This window comes from Protopterus annectens, chromosome 2.part1 (assembly GCF_019279795.1).
Source record: "Protopterus annectens isolate FY-2018-M chromosome 2.part1, PAN1.0, whole genome shotgun sequence".
Classification (NCBI taxonomy): Eukaryota; Metazoa; Chordata; order Ceratodontiformes; family Protopteridae; genus Protopterus; species Protopterus annectens.
Genome location: NC_056729.1, coordinates 33,821,304 through 33,834,200, shown reverse-complemented (window position 1 = coordinate 33,834,200; position 12,897 = coordinate 33,821,304).

The following is a 12,897-nucleotide window of genomic DNA, read 5'->3' as shown; positions in this document are numbered from 1 at the left end:
TCCGGAGCGGGTTGGGATTGCTGCGACTTCCGGAACCCCACCTTCTTCTGGCCCTTTTGGTTCCTAGAGTAGGACCTCTGGGGCACAGAGAAGCGGACTCCGACGGCAAACAGCGTCTTCCCGTCCTTCTTGCTCTGAACCAAGGTGTCGCGAACCGTCTTGCCAAAAAGGGCAGAACCGTCAAAGGGGGCATTCGCGAATGACGCCTTGAAGGGCTCCGTGAAATCGCAATGGTGGAGCCAGGCCTGGCGTCTTGTGACTAGGCCCACTCCTGCAGCTCTAGCGGGTCCCTCAGTAGCATGGGAAAGTAACCGCATAGAGGTATTGGTCACGGAACGAAGAGTGGCCATACGGGTGGAGTGCAAAAGTTTGTCCTCCTCTGACATGGACTCTGGGGGGATGCAGCGTATTCCTTGATAATCCTAATCCTAATGACATGTGCCAAATAGTTGAGTGCCCTCACTGAGAAGGTCGCTGAACTAAACATTCCCTTCCCCAAGCAGTCCATCATCCGAGAATCCTTGCTCGGGGGATGGACTGAGGGACTCTCCTGAGCGAGTTCCCTCTAAGTGGCTGCTGCCGACAACATGGCATCTACCGGGGGTCCCTTGCTCCAGTGGGCACGGTCAGCAGGGGGGCTAAGAATCCTGTCCGGCCTCTTGGGGACTGGCTCCACGGTGTCCGGTTCCTTCCACGCCCTGGTGGTAATAAGGTCCACCAGGGGTCAGCAGGAGGGGACACCCAAGAGGTAGACGGGCCCGCTTCAAATGCCTCCAAGAACACGGACTCGTCCGAAGAAGACTTTGGGGCAGACCACCCACCTCTTATACGTAACATTTCCATGATGTCTCCAAAGGAGACATCCTCAGGGGGTGATCTTGGGGAGCCTTCCCCTTCCTCCAAGTCCGTGTCTTCAGTTAAAGACTTGGGGGAGTCTATGTGCCTCCTCTTACATGTGTGCTTGCGAGGTGCTTCCTCGGGGGGGCTGTCCGAGGAGCCCTCGCCAGCGGTGTACAGTTCCATAGGAACTGCTTGGGGCAGTGAAACGGGCTGTCCCAGTGGCCGGGTGACGGAAGCCTGACCCAGAGCAGATGGAGTACGGGACGGAGCCGAAGCAAGGGCCGGGGGTCTGGATGCCCTCAACAGAGCCCTCTCCACTACATCAAAAGCCAAAGGGGAGCCAGCGTCGACCAAAGGATCCGAAAGTCGGCTCCCCCTCGGATCCGAGGAGTGGATCGGAGCCGGCGCCGAGCCCCTCGGATCTGAGGGAGCAGTGCACTCCGACACGGACGGCGCCGAAGGCACACTGAGTCCCTCGGATCCGAAGCTCGGGCCAAGGCTCCGAGACGTCGGATCCGACAAACTCGAAGGCAGGGTCGGATCCGAAGTACCCAGTACTGTTGGCGCCGACCCACCCCCGGCTCCGAAGCTGCCCAGCTCCGAGCACTCCGAGCCTGGGTAGCGGGTTGGAGAAGGAGCTATGGGCTTGAAAAATGGAGTCGAGCTCCCCCCCGGGGGGGGAGGCAAGAGCACTCCCATCTGCATCTGGGCCTGGATGAACCTTCGCATCATCCGGTCCAGATCAGCGTCGGAGAGGCTGTAGGTGGACCTCGACAAGGCTACCGAGGTAGGCCTTGAGTGCCGCCTCGATAGCCTCGAAGGAGGTCGGGTCTCCTCCTCCTCAGGTCCCGGTGAAAAACATGGGGACCGGAGCCGAGGAGGAGGAGAACCAGCAGCCAGAGAGGCCGGAGGAGAAGCCCGCTTAGCCGGCGGGGCCGAGACGGAGGTCTCGGCCCGCTGCTTGTGGTGCTTCTCTCTCTGGTCCTTCTTCCTGGCTTCCCTCTCCTCCGAACCCATAGAGGGAGTTTGAGTCCCGGGAGGAGGAGGGGGAGCAGGCAAGGTAGTAACCGCCGGAGCAGTCGCTACCAACGGAGCGTGGGCCGAAGCCGAGTCCGGGGGAAAGAGACCCGCCAAGACCAGCTTCGACCTCCGCTCCTTCAATGCCCTGGGGTTGAACCCTGCACAGATTGAACACCCAGAAGTGAGGTGTTCAACCCCAAGGCATCGAACGCACCGAGTGTGGCCATCAGCAGGGGATAGCTTATGGCCACACTCGGAGCATTTTGAGAAGATTGCCTTTGGGGCCTCAGACATACTATTCTTTTTTTTTTTTTTTTTTTTTTTAAAGAAAAAAGAAAATTAACACACACACAGAAGGCCCCAAAGAAAACACACACTCACACTAGCTACGCGCCAGAGAGGGGAGGGTACACAAAATTAAGTTAACTTATCCCAAAAATAATATATATAGAAAGGGAACCTATCACTTTCACACAGTTAAGGTATTTTAAACAAGAAAAATCCCTTGTAAAATAGCGAAAAACCACTTAGCTTATGGAGCTCGAAATCTAGGCTGTCACCATGAACGTGGCAAACTAGACCTGGGGTCATGTAGGGAGAGCAGGGCATTATGGGTGAGGGGAGGAGCTAGGAGCTCGGATCCATAGCTGGATAAACCATGCCGGTTCGGATCCGATATCGGATCCATACCCACACGTTGCTGACAAATGAATTCTCCTACTTCAGATCACTGTATTATTGTCAATAGTACTGTTTGTTTAAGTATGAAATTAGATTTTGCTGTACTTGTGCAAGAAATATCAAAAGCATTTAATGCAGTATATTTTATGTAGTTTGGAAAAAGTAGGGTTAACTATTAGAATTTCTGTAATTAATTGGGTGATGTCACTCTGAATTGCTATACTGATTACACAACTGAATGCATTTGCTATATACGATGATTTGAGATGGTGTGAAAATCATTCCCTTGAAGGCACCTAGCCAAGGTACCAGGAAGCATTATTAAAATTTTGCTACATACCTGCGTGGTTGGTGTGGTCATTTCCAGCTATTTGTTTTTTGTTTTAGTGTTTTATACATCGTATTTTGTTATTTGTGGCAGGACAGGCAGCTTACACGCTTTTGAGTTGGGAATTTGTTGGTTGAAGGCTTATTGTGTTTGTTATTCTAAAAGTGTCTTAGTTCCGGTTAAGAGCTTGGACTCCAGGCCAGTTATTTTACATTATGACAGTTTGTAGTCTACACTCTTGTGGGAGGAGAGGATAACCTCCACTCTTCTGAACTGAGTATTGCTGGTGAAGGCTTACTGTGCCTGTTATTCTAAGTGTCTTTGTTCTGATTTAAACACTTGGGTTCCAAATCAGTTATTTTACATTAGGAAGGTTTGTGGTGTACATTCTTGTGGCATTACTGTCTAGACAGATTTTTTAAGTACTACAGCATCCAATTTTCACACAGCTGAGCATTGCTCATCAAGTCCCTTGACTTATTGACCTATTCAATGCTTAATTTTTCCCTCACTCCTCCCTAGTAGGTTAGAAGCCATTGATATGCACTTCCCAGCCCTCTCTCTCTGTGGCCAGTCTCATTGAGATGGGTATTCTGAAGCACTGTAGCAATTGCCTCATGTACACTGACAGCCCACTTATTCTTAATAAAACAGATAAAATATGCAAGAGGTGTAAACACACTTTAATGCTACAGGCAAAACTCTCTCATACAACCAAAACTAATACTACACAACAGTTGTCAATGACAACTGCACAATGCCCACTACACACGGTAAAAGACCTTACACATAAAACTACTTATGCTGAGGCACTTACAGGTAACCTTCCTAAATAAGACCTCCTGCACACTACAATCAAAGAAAAGATCCTCATTCATCACGCAAACACTCTGTTAAAACAGCACCCACAGTTAGACATAGTAACACTGTATCCAGTGCCTCTACTGCTAAGGCCTTAAGGCAACAAGCATACAGCCAAATTTTCTGGTTATTGACAATTCTATAGTGAGGCACACCAATATCTCCCTCTCCAGACTGAGTAAAGAGTGAGTCACGGTTAGATGCCTTTACAGGGCTCAGACCTGTTAAGTCATACAGGTACTCAGGTCATTGAACCACAGGTACCAGTATGACTCTTATTTAGTTCATGTGAGTGTTAATGACCTGAGATGTACCTCCCTTGATTATATGATGCAAAACATTATCAAGTTCGCTGATTCCGTGTCTCAGGCAGGTATAAGCCCAGCTCTTAGCAGCATACTACCTTCTCCAAGTGAAAATTATTGTCTCTAACAATTGGCTTAGCTTCTGGTGTCAGCCCAGGGGGGTATAATATTTGACGGTCTTGGAGGACGTGGCTGACAGACCATGCTGCTTTGCCAGGAAGGACTGCACTTATCCTCTCTAGGCTTTCAGATATTAGCAAAGACCTTTTCCACCCCTCTAGTGCCTTTTTTAGGCAATGCCAAACTGATAAACCTTCCAACTTAACTCTATCTATGAAGGAATATCTGAAGGTGGTACTGCTTAATACTGGAAGTCTTAACAAGAAACTCCACTCCCTGCAAGCCTTCCTCTCCCTGGAGAGTGTAGACATCTGTGTAGTAACAGACATATGGTTTAAAGTTGCTACGAGTACCTCAGCAGTTCAAAGCTATAATGCCTTTCACACCTTTAGACCAGCTACTGCACAGGAGGGAACTAAGGAGGAGTCTCTATATTAAAACTGCCTCATATCCAGACTAGTTAAAGTGTATGACCTACTGGAACTCATACATTTGCAACTCATTAGAAACAGGGTGTTGTACCATATCCTTGCAACCTATAGGTTCCCTTCAATGTCCCAGGAAACCCATACTACCTATCTTAATGCACTAAAGTCCTTCACCATTCAACACAGTCAATATTCATGGGGAATCTCAACGACCCTTCTACAGACTGGGAATCCTACACCACTTCTATTGCACAAGCCCAGCGATTCCTAAACTTTGTTAATACCAACATCTTGGAATAGTTGGTCCATTCTCCTACCAGGGGTACAAACATCCTTGACCTTGTACTCATGAAAACAGGGGGAGGCCAATGTTCCTCAGCCAATGTAATGTCTTCGCTCATCATATCTGATCTTAAGGCAGTATTGCTTGAAATAAAAATTAAATCCAGGGATCCAGAGAAACCAAAAACCTTTAGGACCTATTCCAAGGCTAACCTCTCTCCACTAAGCAACACCATGGCTAAATTTCAAACACCCCCAAACCCAGTAAACACCACAGCATATACTGAACTGTTTACAAAATCTCTGTACAGCAAGCCATACTGTATAGAACGAGTTGCGCTTACTCGTATAAAGAATAAGACAAACTCAAAAGGCAAGCCGCCCTGGTGGAATCACAACATCAATCAATTGTACAACAAAATAAAAAAATCTTGGCTAAGCATAGGAGGAAGAAAGCCGCACATATTAAAAGCCCCCTGAGCAATCTAAACAGACAGCTAAGAGGATTAATTAATACTTCAAAGGTTAGATTTAAAGAAAAAAATTGCTTCTCAGGCAAAGGACAACCACAAAGCTTTCTACAGCTATGTCTGTAACCTTAAGGGAAATATACAATAATGTGTAGAACTTACTGTAAATGGCCTTATCCACACTGAACTGGAGGCCATCGCCAACCTTTTGGCTAACAGGTTCAGCAAAAATTTGTCCCCCCCACGACAGTCCAAAGGAAATACTGCATACCACAGTCTCCCCAAACATTACTATGGAAGAGGTCATCAGTGCACTTTCCAAGCCCAAAAACTCTGGATAGATGCGCCCTGATAACATCCTGGATTGTTTAATACACAGCATGAAACATGACCTCTCTGGTCCATTTCAATCACTTTTCAACTGGAGCCTACAGTCAGATTTTGTGCCCAAGGACTGGAAGATGGCTACAGTTATTCCCCTGTACAGAGGAGGGCCAACCACTGATCTGAGTAACTACAGGCCCATAAGTCTTTACCAGGATAACATGTAAGGCCATGGAAAGAATCATCATGGGCATGATAAATGAGGACATAGGTAACAGCTTTGTTAAAAGAAGGTCATGACTATTAAATCTGGTGGACTTTTTTGAGAGGGTCACCAAGGCACTGGAAGAAGGTAAGACAGTGCACACAGCTTACTTCAACCTGGCCAAGGCTTTTGATACAATACACAACTCAGGCATTATAAACAAGCTCATTAATTTAGATATAAACCTTTTTATCACCTGCTTGACAGCTAACTGGCTTACTGAGACCCAGGAGGTCAAAATAGGTGAGGCTACCTCCACCAAGAGGCCAGTCACTAGCGGAGTCCCCCCAGGTTCCAAACTGGGCCCACTCCTTTTTGGCATCTATTTCTCTGAAATGGAAGCAAATGTTGAAGGTTTATGGCTGACTAAGTTTGCAGATAACTGCAAGCTGGGGATTATTATCACCTCCTCTGCAGACACTAGCATTCTTCAATAAGGTCTATCTCTGACTAACAAATGGTGCCAAAGCCATGGTCTTAAACTCAATGCAAAGAAATGCAAAATTGTACCCTTTGGGAAGTCAACCATCTCGGCTAATTACAATGCTGATAATACGTCCCTAAGAGTCGACCCAATGGTCAGGGATCTGGGTACACACATAGACAGTAGCCTTCCTTTCAACCACCACGTGGCCATAGTGGTAAGGAACTCCTTTTATGCTGCGCAACTTATGAGTAACTGCATGGCATCTTGGTCCAAACAGGTCATTATCCCACTGCACTCCACCCTTATCAGAAAAAAGTGCAATGCTCCCTTTGGTATATACCTGACCAGGCATATGCAGCAACTAGAGCGACCTTAGAGGTTCCTTTCAAAAAGAATACAAAGTGTAACAAACCTGCCTTTTGCAGAGTGCCTTAAAACTTTTCCCTCTACTCAGTCTCCTATAGATTGCCGGGGTCTATATTAGATATTCAAATGCTTAAAAGTTCGAATCACTAAAGAATGAACCTTAGTGATTGAACGCTTAAATGTTCGAATATACATAAAAATTAAAAAAAAAAAAAAAAGAAAAACTAAAGGGTGTAAACTGGAGGGGGGGGCAAGCCCCCTGCACCCCCCCAGCTACTTAAATATACCAACTCCAAGATCGCGCTACAGTGTAGGATATGGGACATTTTCTGTTTCCGCACTGTAGCACACTGAAGTGCGATCTCAGAGTTGGTATATTTAAGTAGCGGGGGGTGTGGAGGGTGCAGGGGTGCTTGCCCCCCCCTGCTTAAACCCTTTACTTTTTCTTTTTTTTTTTAAATATTCTTTTTATAGATATTCGAACTTTTAAGCGTTCAAATATAGACCCAGTTGCTGAGGAGTAATCTATGTCTGGCTTACAAAGCATCCACAAACCCCACATTTATGAATCTCCTACACATTCGTATGTCCAAGACCACCAGAAATACAAGGTCTAGGGATCTGAATTTTGTCTGTGACTTAGAACATGTTGGAGAGACAGCTATGTGACCCAGAGACTGCCCCTCCTATGGAATTGGCTTCCCATCCATGTAAAGCTAAGTTTGTCTGTTACCCAGTTTAACCTACACCAGTGGATGGAGATTAGGAAATATACTACAGGCCAGGCACCCATGTCCCTTATAGACAGAGATAGCTTTATAAATGCCTGGCTCTCAGTGTTCTATTCAGATACAAAACATCTTTATTCTTTCGGGAAAACTTGACTAAGCTTAGAAAGCACCCCCCCCCCGGGTCATTAGCCTAGTAACAATCTATGATGCTATGAACTAGAATGCTAGGCTAGAGGACTTATTTTGGTCTTCTGTTTGCTTGCACATGCAGGTGAAACTATACCATTGCACTGTAATTTACATTTTTCCACTCCCATTATGTGTTGCATGTTTGCTTGTCTTTTTCTTGCATCTTTCAGCACTGGTACAGCATGTGGAAAATGATGCCAGCTGCTAGAGAAGGCAGCAGAGACTACTGGCACATCAGGATCAGTGGCATCTGTAGTACTTTCCTGCTTTGTGTCTACCAAATCAACTCTGGTCACTTAGCACTAATGTCAGATTTTACTATTTGTATCCCTTCTACAGACATCCATGGTGCAAAAAAGATGCTGGCATATCAACTTCAACCTTCTGTCACCCCAACCAAGTCTGTGGCTAAGGCAGGTGAGTGGGGTGGGAGTGCCTCACCTGGAGAGGATAAGCCTAAATTTTCAGCCTTGGCTGCATTATAGATGGGGTATGTAGTACAGCCTCTAGCAGGCTGGACAATAATTCAATGGGTCACCATACATCACCCCCACTGTGGTGACTAGTGGACTCGTTATAAATACTGGCTGATGTACTGCCAGTGGTGGGAATGGTCATTACTACTGGTCACCCAGATGTAGGCCCACCACCTTACTGGATCCCAATAACATCCTCCTGGGACAGTCTGTGGCTGGCAGGCTACAGGTATCCCATCTTACTCCAAGCCATTTGTCTATTTGTTTGTTTGCCTGTGTATCTCCCATTTATTCACCACCAGTGTCCACACCTGTATGTGTTTTTTACACATATCTGCTTGCCTCCAGGATTTGCCTTGGCCCTCCATTCCTCCCCTGATTGTGTCCTTCACTGTTCCTCTCTTTTCTTATGTGTGTGTGTGTGTGTGTGTAATCAAAAAGGATTATTTATCATCAAAAAATTCCCTACCTTCCCCAACCTGCTTTACCTTACAGTATTCACGTTGTGAATTTCTTTGCTTGTTATACTCATTTTATGTCCTGAACTCCCCATTCCACCCCTTTTAATGATGCAGTTAGGTGTCTAGCATGCTGGGCACACTTTCACTGCTCTTTTACCATCTTTATCTGCTCTGCCAGTATAAGCAGTAGGTTGTGTTTCCTGCTTTCTCTGCCTATCTCTCTCTCAGTCACATTCTCATGAGTTTAGGACAATATGGTATGAGACCGCAGATTAGACTTTCTTCATAGGCTTTGAGCTATGTCACCCTGCTTCATTTATGAAGGTTCACTCTCACCGTTTTTATCTACTTTTATATTCACGGCTGTTTAGAACAAATGTCTTGTCTGCCTATGTGGCATAGCTTTGAGCCACACGAATGGACTGGACTGGACTATGAATTCAGCCCAAAGTTTTACTTAATGTACCGTACATTTACTCAACTGATGTTGAAGAAGAATGCTTCACCACCACAAGTAAATTCAAGTCTTACTGACAACCCTCAGTTCAAGGATGATCTCGAGGCTACACCTCAAATGAGTTAGCTGATTGCCAGTATCTCTCATCGTATGGTGTCAATACTTGTGTTCGTGAGGGTATGCCTGTGTGGTCTTATAGTGTTTCCTTCCATCACTATAAGATCTCTTTCCATGTCGTAGATGAGTATTAAAAACATGTTTTTGGAGACATCTGAATACAATGTCCAGATCAGTGGAATTAATGCTTGAGGACTGACTCAATGTTGTTGACAATGGCTTTAGCAGGATCCCTGATGTCAGAATGATACTCTTCCCATTTGCCAACACTGCTAGTTCATTATACTGCACTGTATTTAACTGCTTATGAAGCTTTTCTCCTTGTGCTTATTAAATCTTCACAACATAACTCTCAACTTTTTACTGCAAGACTTCTGGACAAAGTTGGCAGTAGTATGGGGGGAAATAACCAAAATCAGAGTCAGATTTTAAATATTGCCCTTATAAACTTAGAAAGTTGATAAAATAACAGATTTTGCTTTGGTATACATCTTCTGAAGAATATAAAGTCTAAAATTCAAATGTCTGTTATTATTTATTATACAACGACAGGTCATTAACATTCAGAAATGTGCACGCTGATTGATCAGCCCAACCAGCATGCCCGTTGTAAATCGAGCATATACCAATAAAAAAAAGTCTAGTCGCCTGAACTTTCTTCTACTGGTATATGCCAAGGCTTTGCAGTTTTCTTGAACTAAGAGGTTGAGAGGTAGGTAAGGAAGGCAAAGAAAATACAAGGAAAAATCACATATGTTATACAAAACTAAAGAAACGTACTTGATTTTCCTTGTATTTTTGCTTTCTCATATATCTCTAAACTGTTCAAATTTCACAGTTTCTTTAAAAAAAATTAAAAAAAAACAGAGAAGAAGCAGAGGAAATCTTCCCATCTCCGTTGCTTGCCAAAGCAATGATAAGACCCATACGCATGCGCAGTACATCAACAAAGCTGCAGGATATGGAAACAACACAGAAGAACACCACACAGCCATTATACAAAGGCGTTATTTAAAAAAAGTCATTTTTTTCTTAAATAATGTCACTGTATAATAGCAATAACCAGCTGTTGGGTATGATACATTGAAGATTTATGCATGGTTGCATTTATTTAATCACTCAGACTTCGTCCTTGTGATTAAACCACACCAACTGTGGGTAAATCTTCAATATACCACATTCAGTCATTGGTCATTGCTACGCTGACTTCAGTTCTTCTTGATTTGTCAGCAAATCACAAATGTTATGAGGAGCAGACTAAAAATATGTGGCAAAAGTCTCTGCAAAATTCTGGTCAGTTGAGAGGTATGACTCACAGTCAACAAAATAAATGTTAAAAACCTGATGACTGTATTTCCTTGTGTTATCACTGGTATACCTTTCTGGGCTCTTTAGACAAAGTCAGGGTCCCATCTACACAGAAGGAAAGGGAAATAATGGAAGTCTATCCTGTAACCTGATGTCTTCCCATAGGTTATAGTTAATGAATACGTGATAAAGGAATTCACAACACAAACCACCTCAATCCATGAGTTACTACTATAATAAAATATGTTAAGTGGAAGCAAGTCCATAATTCTGGTAGCAAAATGACAATCGTATAAAAATCCTCTTTTACATAAGTAATTAATTGGGCCCTATAGAGTACGAGGAAAGAGAATGGCAGCCATGTCATGTGACATCCCCACACATAAATTTCAGGGAGTACTTTGGTAAGGAATTTTTCATAAGAAGGGAAAAGAACTCTGTCAGAAAGTTTCTCTGCAGACTTGGAACACATGGTCATATGATGTAAGCACGGACATCCACTCCCTTCTATCAGAGGGTGTATTACTATTGGGAAGGCCAAAGAAACACTCAGAATTTCCTTAAAAGACTAAGATCAATGAACAAACAGGAGATGCTGGAGAAACATACAAGCACAAGCATGTGCTCTAGATATAAGAGTTAAGTATACAATGAGATGGACATCCATACCTTAACATCCACTTCAGACAGGTCATCAGCTCACTCTGCAACTTATTCATGCATTTAATAAGGCTGGCTGGGGTATGTTTAAAAGGCAACAGAACAGCATACAGATCAAGTTAAGAAAAATGCTAGTGGTTGACTGCATAATGACCAATACATAATCCTGAAAAGGGTTTATCGGGTGTATATAAACAGGACATGGAGGAGAAGATAGAAAATAAATGAGAATATAGAACTACATTTTAAAACAACAGTAACCATTATATTCTGAACAAAACAAAATAAGCTTTACCTTATCTCCTTGAGTAAGACAATTTAGATAAACCAAGATGCTTTCCACCTTGATGTTACATGAAAAGTCTGAAAGTCTCCTCACAATGTAGCCATATAATTCATCTTCTGCATATCCCATTTTTTTATTATATTACAAGTGCCTGAAAAAGAACAAGCATATGAAAATAATTATTTCTTTAAAATTAAAGCATTTCTTAAACTACTAATGCACGCTATAAGACAAATCTATATAAGTCCCAGCATTATTTTTGCATACTTTCTGTTTACAGCAACTAATCATAAGACGAACCCCCGGTCCAGTGCCTCTCCTAAATTAATAGGTCTATCTATCCCTCCCGGCCTTCACTGCGCTTAATCCAGAAAGGGTCAGGACTGGAAAAGAGATCAACAATTCACAGGTCCCTATCACACTGCTGCTGGGGGTGTTTGCTTACCTTTTCCCCATTCCTGCATGTGCCCAGTAATGCATAGGGAGTGAAATGTGCAATGCGTGAACTATGCCAATCCGCTATTTACTTCTGCAAGGAGCTGACATCAACTAGCTACCCATCCACCCTCAGGAAGTACTTGAAGATTGTTTCGTTTAGCCTCAGACAGAGAAATCTAATTATACCATTTGCCCTGTACACAAACCCCTCCATCCTTCCTTCATTGTCAGTACCACAGATGCCCAAGCTGATAATAGAACCTTGGTTGCCTGTGTCACAGTCACGGCTTTATCCCTGTATACCATGGGACTGGCAATTTTCAGCATGATCTGAAGAGAAAATTCATCTGTTTTTCTTTCTAAATATATAAAGGTTTATTTACCCTTTGTTTCTTTTGATCTTTGTCAATAAAGTAACTCATTTAGCTGTGTGTGCATTTTCTGTCTGAAAATCTGCAATCCAGGTAGTATCCACAATATTAATAAAGCATATTTACAAATATACACATTTTAAGAGGAATTTTAAAATGTGAACCTTCTTGTGTTCCTTTGGATTGCAAACTCTAAATCAGATGTGTTCAAAGCTAAAAATCAGTCTGATGAATTAAAGTCAGGATTTTCCACACTTTTTAATCCTTCACCTTTATCTCTGATGCAACAAAAAGTAACTGTCCATTTATTTCTTAGACATTTTTTACATGTGGGACTGCATATCATTTCTTGCTAAAACAGACAAAACTATTGTTTGAGGATAATATGTTCATCTTTTAAAAAACACACACATTACACATGCAGTAGCTAACTCTAGGATGTACATTTATTTAATTATTGAGGATTAAACAACATCCTGTGTGCTTGGAGGGCAATCGGCTTCACCTCGTTCCTCACAATGCTCTCAGGGTGATAATGCAGTGGTCTTTGCACAGGCAACAATCTCGCTGGGGGAGCCACATGCAAATGTGGCAGTCTGGGTGAGTGGCTAATGCAAATTAGCCATGTGCTCTGCTTCCAAAATGGCACTAACAGAGATTAACATTTTTTTCCTCTAGGATGGAAA